At 39.9% G+C, this 6000-nt stretch overlaps 1 pseudogene; it reads left to right on the top strand.

The window, feature by feature from the left end:
- Positions 1–751: 751 nt before the first annotated feature.
- Positions 752–6000, top strand: part of LOC128652681 (odorant receptor 131-2-like) — a 31000-nt pseudogene continuing 25751 nt past the window's right edge.

Raw genomic sequence — 6000 nt, 5'->3', positions numbered from 1 at the left:
CACTCTGCGGCTTGGGGATGTCTTGGCGTGATGTCAATTGGTCTGATGGGAAGACTTGCATGGTGGAGGGTCGATTTGTATGGTCGAGTATTGCAGAAGCCATCTCCATCCTCAGGATCTTTACACATTATTCTTTGCCCAACTCGAACCACTATTATAGACATGGAAAGCCCCATCTGTATGCAATGTGTTTTGATCTGAGATCTGAGGTCAGGGACTGAAATTCTTTTTCGTCTCATTAGCATTCGTGGTGCTAAATCAAGGAAGATTTGAATGCTTCTATCTTTAAATCTAATAGATTTGTGTTTCCTTAAGTATTGTAACACTTCTTTTTGCTTGTAATCTTTGAAGCGGAGAACTACATCTCTTGGATTCTCAGTATCTGGAGGACTAGGCCTTAAAGCTCTGTGTGATTTATCTAATGAGATGGGTGGGTCATACTCTGATCCTTTAAGATATGAGAAAAGTTCTGATAGGTATGTTTTTATGGAAGCAGTGGACATGGATTCCGGAATTCCTTGTACTCTTAAGTTACATCTGCATTCCCTATTTTCAAAATCTTCTAGTTTGTCATGCAGTTGGATAATTGCAGATTCTTTTCCTCTTATCATTTGTTGCATGGTGGATATTTCGTTCTGGTTAGCTTTCACTTCCTCTTCAATGAAGTCTACTTTATTACCAAGTTCTGTAATTTCTTTGCGAAATTCATCCATCTCCTCTTTTATGCTTAGGCGTACTTGCGTTATTAAAGATGAAAGATCTTTTTTTAGAAGGTAGGGATTCTAGTAGAGTTTTTGATATTTTGATTGATTCATCCTCATCTTCCCCTTCTAGATCTGATGTAGGTGAGGTTGGTCTTAAGGATGATGACGCTATTGTGGTGGTGCTGGGGGTTTTGGATTCTGCAAGTTTGAAGAATGAGTCTCTTATTGGAGTAGAATTTGGTAGTGATTTCAATCATTTATCTGCCTTAGTTAATTTCTTTGGGGACATGGTGAGAAAGTTGTCAGGGTAATTTCTTGTTTTTTTATCAAACGAAGTCAGGAGGTTTTACAGTGTATAATATAAAAATGTTCTGTGTAGAGCTGATCTTCAGTTATTTCCTCTTTATTTATTTAATTAGTGTTATAACCTCTTTTATTAAGTTAAAGTGTCACATCTGTTGAATGTATTATAACAGGCAGGTTTATTAAGGTAAGAAGAGGTTGTAGGCAATGTTATATGCTGCTCTCTTATGCGTTGTGCATATTGATATCAGCTGCGCAACAAAAGACTCTAAAATGGCGTCCTTTTCTCTTGCTGTTAGAGCATTACTTATTGCTGATGTACAGCATGAAGTATTTGAGCTAATTTGGGAGCATTCAGAAAAGGTGTATTTGTCGCTATTCTTTTTTGCCCTGCTGCATGGTGTTATAGGTTGGTGGGTATAGCCCTTTATATCTCCTCCTGTTTGCAGTATGCAAATATGCCAATAGGATTAAGTGGTAAAGTCTTACCATACCGGAGGTGTAGATTTCATACTGCTGAATATGGGGTTCCCCCTTGCCAGGATTCGGTGGATTGTACTGTGCAGTTGAGCTTACATGTTTTTTCACTTTGCGGGTGTGTCAGCACCTCGATGAGTGTCGCAGGATCTATTGTGGCCTCATATGTTGGCGGTCACTGATTTGTAGTTTGCCGTATTGCAGAGCTCGATTTAGTTAGTCACATACTAAGGATACCTAATTCAGCAGGTTAGGTTGTGGGTTAGGTGACTTATCTTCCGTTTGGGTGCTCTTTAGGGATCCGGTTCACAGAGCTCACTCAATGTGCGGCCTTTTGTAGGATATTGCCCTAAAGTAATTAGCTCTTTTACCTGAAATAAATTCCCACACCCATCAAACTCCCCAAATTAAAAAAAAACTAACACTAAAGAAACCTTTGCTACCCATTGCCCCTAAAGGGGCATTTGTATGGGAATTGCCCTTAAAAGGGCGATCAGCTCTTTTGCTGCCCATTAAAATAAAAAATCCCTAATGTAAAAAAAAAACACCCCGAAATAGGTACTCACCATTCCTGAAGTCCGGCGATGAAGATCTTCACACAGGAACACAATCAGTATACCCAGACAGACTCCTGAGACACAATCAGATCTGAAACGTAAAAAAAATACATCTTATTACAGAATATAAGAACAGGTCTTATTAGCTATTAAGTCCTTTATCCCCACTTGGTTTATAGAGTCACAATTGCTCCCACAAGGGGCACTCACACCCTGTACCCATCCTGTATTTATGGATACAGGGTGACATGGACATAAGACAGAGTTATGAAAGTACATGGGGTGTCCAGCATATAAAATTCCACATTTCCATGCAGTCTCTGGGTATCCTTAAGCCCATGTACCTCCAGCCCAAAGAATGTTCCATAACAGGCCCTCAGATCTATGTGACTCACGTCACAGGGGTTAATAGGTTAATTAGGTGGATTGTGTTGTAGGGGATTGGTGGTTTAGGGGTTAATAGTGTAAATAGGTAGATTGCGTTGTGGGGGTTGGCGGATTAGGGGTTAATAGTGTAATTAGACACTTTGCGATGTGGGGGGATGGCGGATTAGGGGTTAATACATTTATTAGGTATATTGTGTTGTGCGGGGATGGCGGTTTAGGGATCAATCACTGTTATTAGTAGTTGCGATGTGGGGGGATGGCAGATATAGGGGTTTTGAAGTGTCGGGTTTATTTTTGGGAGACGGGTTAGACTTTTACAGGTGAAGTAACTTTTTTTTTGTTTTTATTTATGCAGGGGCATTTCATAAACTGCAGTAAGTCACTGGCAACTCCAGAAATGTCTATTTCTGCACATTTATGAATATCGCCAGTTTATCTGACTTACGGCAGTATAAGAACTGCTGGTGAGGTTTATGTGATTCACCCGATGTGTGAGGTGAACTTATGGACGACGAGGGTTTCAGCAGTTGTGCTGAAACCTGCGCTGCAATTTGTAATCTCGCCAGTGGTTGGTGTAGCGTCTCTCCATCTGCTGGAATCCTGGAGGTGGTTTGCATGCCCCAGATATAAGGAAGCGACCCCACCGCTGCCACCAATGTGACAAACCTCTAAGTTACCCTGCCTGGGTACACATAAATGTAAATACATACATATCCATCTTTAGACATGTGTGTGTATATATATATATATATATATATCTCAATGTTAAAGCCCTTTGCCTGCCTTTTTTTTCTAACACCTGAAACCTCATATCTTTGAGTCCATATAACTTTTGTAAAAATATTTTTATAAACATTTTTTACAAGATAAGTGTATAAGTATAAGTGTATTTTGTTATGTATTTTTGATGTGTTTTGTGGCACTTTTTGTTTTTTTTGCGAAACAGTTAACCACAGCTCTGATGACACACTTCATAAAAATGGTAGTATGAACGTGCTATTTATAACCAAACAAATGATTAATTTGCTTGGTTATAAATAGCATGTTCATACTACTATTTTTATAAAGCCTGATGAGCTGAAAAAACAGCATTTTAACAGCTGAGAAATGTGTTGCTTGTTTTACCATGTTTAAAAAATGTAAGTTTTATCTTACAACGTGCTATTTGCCAATCATTTTATATCTCCTGCCTGACTACTCTACCTGTCTTAACCCTTAAACCGCTGGATTAATTACTGTTGCTGAACCTGCCTGTCTGACTACTCTACCTGCCTTAACCCTTACACTGCTGAATTGATCACTGTTGCTGAACCTGCCTGTCAGACTACTCTACCTGCCTTAACCCTTAAACTGCTGGACTGTTCTACTGTTGCCAAACCCTTCCTGCCTGACCATTATATTGGTGTGCCCTTGGACTGCTTTACTGTTGCCAGACCCTGCCTGCCTGACCAGTCTAGTGGTTCATCCTTGGACTGCTCTGCTGTTGCCGCTGGGGACTGTCCTGCCTGTGGTAAGTGCTGCCTTCCTTATCTCACTAACTTTCTCTGCTCTGAGATATTCCCTATCATTCCGGCTCAACGCCGGGATAACAAGATTACTGGCCGAGTTTGGTCTGATAGAGGAGTATCCCACGAGTGTTACAATCTGACTTTAGGTTTTTATCACATAACACCCAAGGTCTCAAAACCCCTACTAGGAAAAGTCTCCTACTTAATAATTTAAATAAAAATAAGATTGATGTGGCCTTTATACAAGAGACTCATTGGGTGGTTTCGGGGGAAGATTGTATTTCCTTTGTAATTACTCCCAAATGGTAGAAGCATCCTATACATCGAAGTCCAGAAGTGTAGCCATATTAATTAGAGACTCTCTAGCCTTGGAACCTATTCATACCGTACGCGACCCACAAGCTTGGTACATTATTTTAGTATGTAAACAATGTCTTATTAACCCTAGTTAATGTGTATGCTCCTAATTCTTGCCAATTAAGGTTTCTTAGGAAGACTATGAAGTTGGTGTCCACTGTCAGACACTGTTGGTGGGTGGCAATTTTAATTTAGTATGGGATCCCGACAAAGATAGATTTTTATCTCCGACCTCAAAAAATGAGAGAGCATCTAGGTCACTTTCTTAGACCTTCTAGAGACGGATGTCACAGTATCAGCTATATGATATGTGGTGGTCCCTTAACTTGGTTGAGAGCTATTTTACCTTCTACTCCAACCCCCATAAGTCTTAATCAAGGATAGTTACTTTTTTTCTCTACCCCTAGGCTTCTAGATAAGGTATCTAAGTCTAAAATGTTACCATCTGCCTGGTTGGACTACCATTCGGTCCTTGTGATAATTGGATATAGAGCCCCTGATGCAGGATTTTCATGGAGGCTAACAGATTGGCTTTTAGGCACTCCTCAACAGAAAGACGAGATTAATAAAGTAATTACAGATTTTTATACATATTAACGACAACAGGAAAACCTAATCTCAGATACTGTGGGCCACGCTTAAAGTGTATATGAGAGGCTATTTTATTAAACAGGCAGGTTGCAATCTTTGAAACAGCAGTTGCTACAACAACCTTCACCCATGTTGAATGCCCAACTGCAATTAACCAAAACCCAGATCCGAGATTTAAAACTTCAAAGGTTTCAAAGAACCTTAGAAAGATTTAAACAGATATTTTACTATAGCAACAATAAAGCAACAACAACACTTGCCAACAAACTGCGTAATAAAGTAGCTCAGCATAGGATAGCATCTATTAAGGATGGGGCAGAGACTTTGTTGTCACGTAAGGAAATCAGGAAGGCTTTCTATAAATACTAACAATCTCTCTACAACATGAAGTCTCACCTAGTTAGCCCAGGTACACCTAGGCAACTCATCAAAAAGTATCTTGACACATTGCAGTTGCCAACAATATCCCAAGAACACATAGAATATCTAAAAGACCCTATCTCCACTGAGGAGATTTGAAAAGTGATTAAACATATGAAACTGGGAAAGTATCCGAGCCCTGATTGCTTTACAGGCAGATTTTATAACTATTTCCAAGACTATTATCCCTGATAGGGAAGGCCCAGATAATACCAGAAGGATACTCCACATATTAACCAAAGCTAAAAGATCCCCTCCTTGCCCTGTCTTTAGAAGCAGAGAAGGCCTTTGACAGGGTGAGGTGAGACTATCTTTGGGAGAACTTAAGAGTGTTCTAATTTCCTACTACGTTCATAATAGCAGTTCAGGTTTTATATTCATGTCCATCCGCCAAAGTGAGAAGTGTAGGCCCATTTGGTCTAATTGTGTTCCTAGATGGCAAAACCTGGATATATAGAAGTCTTAGCAACTTGGACTCTTCCTCTAAAGGTTTTAACCTGACATTCCCTCTCCCATCTGACCAAAACAATTCTATGGCTGTGCAAGGAGGAACTTCGACCAAAAGAAAGGCGCCCAGAGTGGGCCACAGTCCTTCATTGGAGGAGAAACTCCAAACAGACTTTTTACCAACCAGACCCAGCTACTGATCCTGATACATCTATCTATCTATTGGATACTTGTAAAGCACAAACTAAT

Source organism: Bombina bombina, chromosome 3, assembly GCF_027579735.1.
Source record: "Bombina bombina isolate aBomBom1 chromosome 3, aBomBom1.pri, whole genome shotgun sequence".
NCBI lineage: Eukaryota > Metazoa > Chordata > Amphibia > Anura > Bombinatoridae > Bombina > Bombina bombina.
This window is presented reverse-complemented; position numbering and strand designations above follow the sequence as displayed.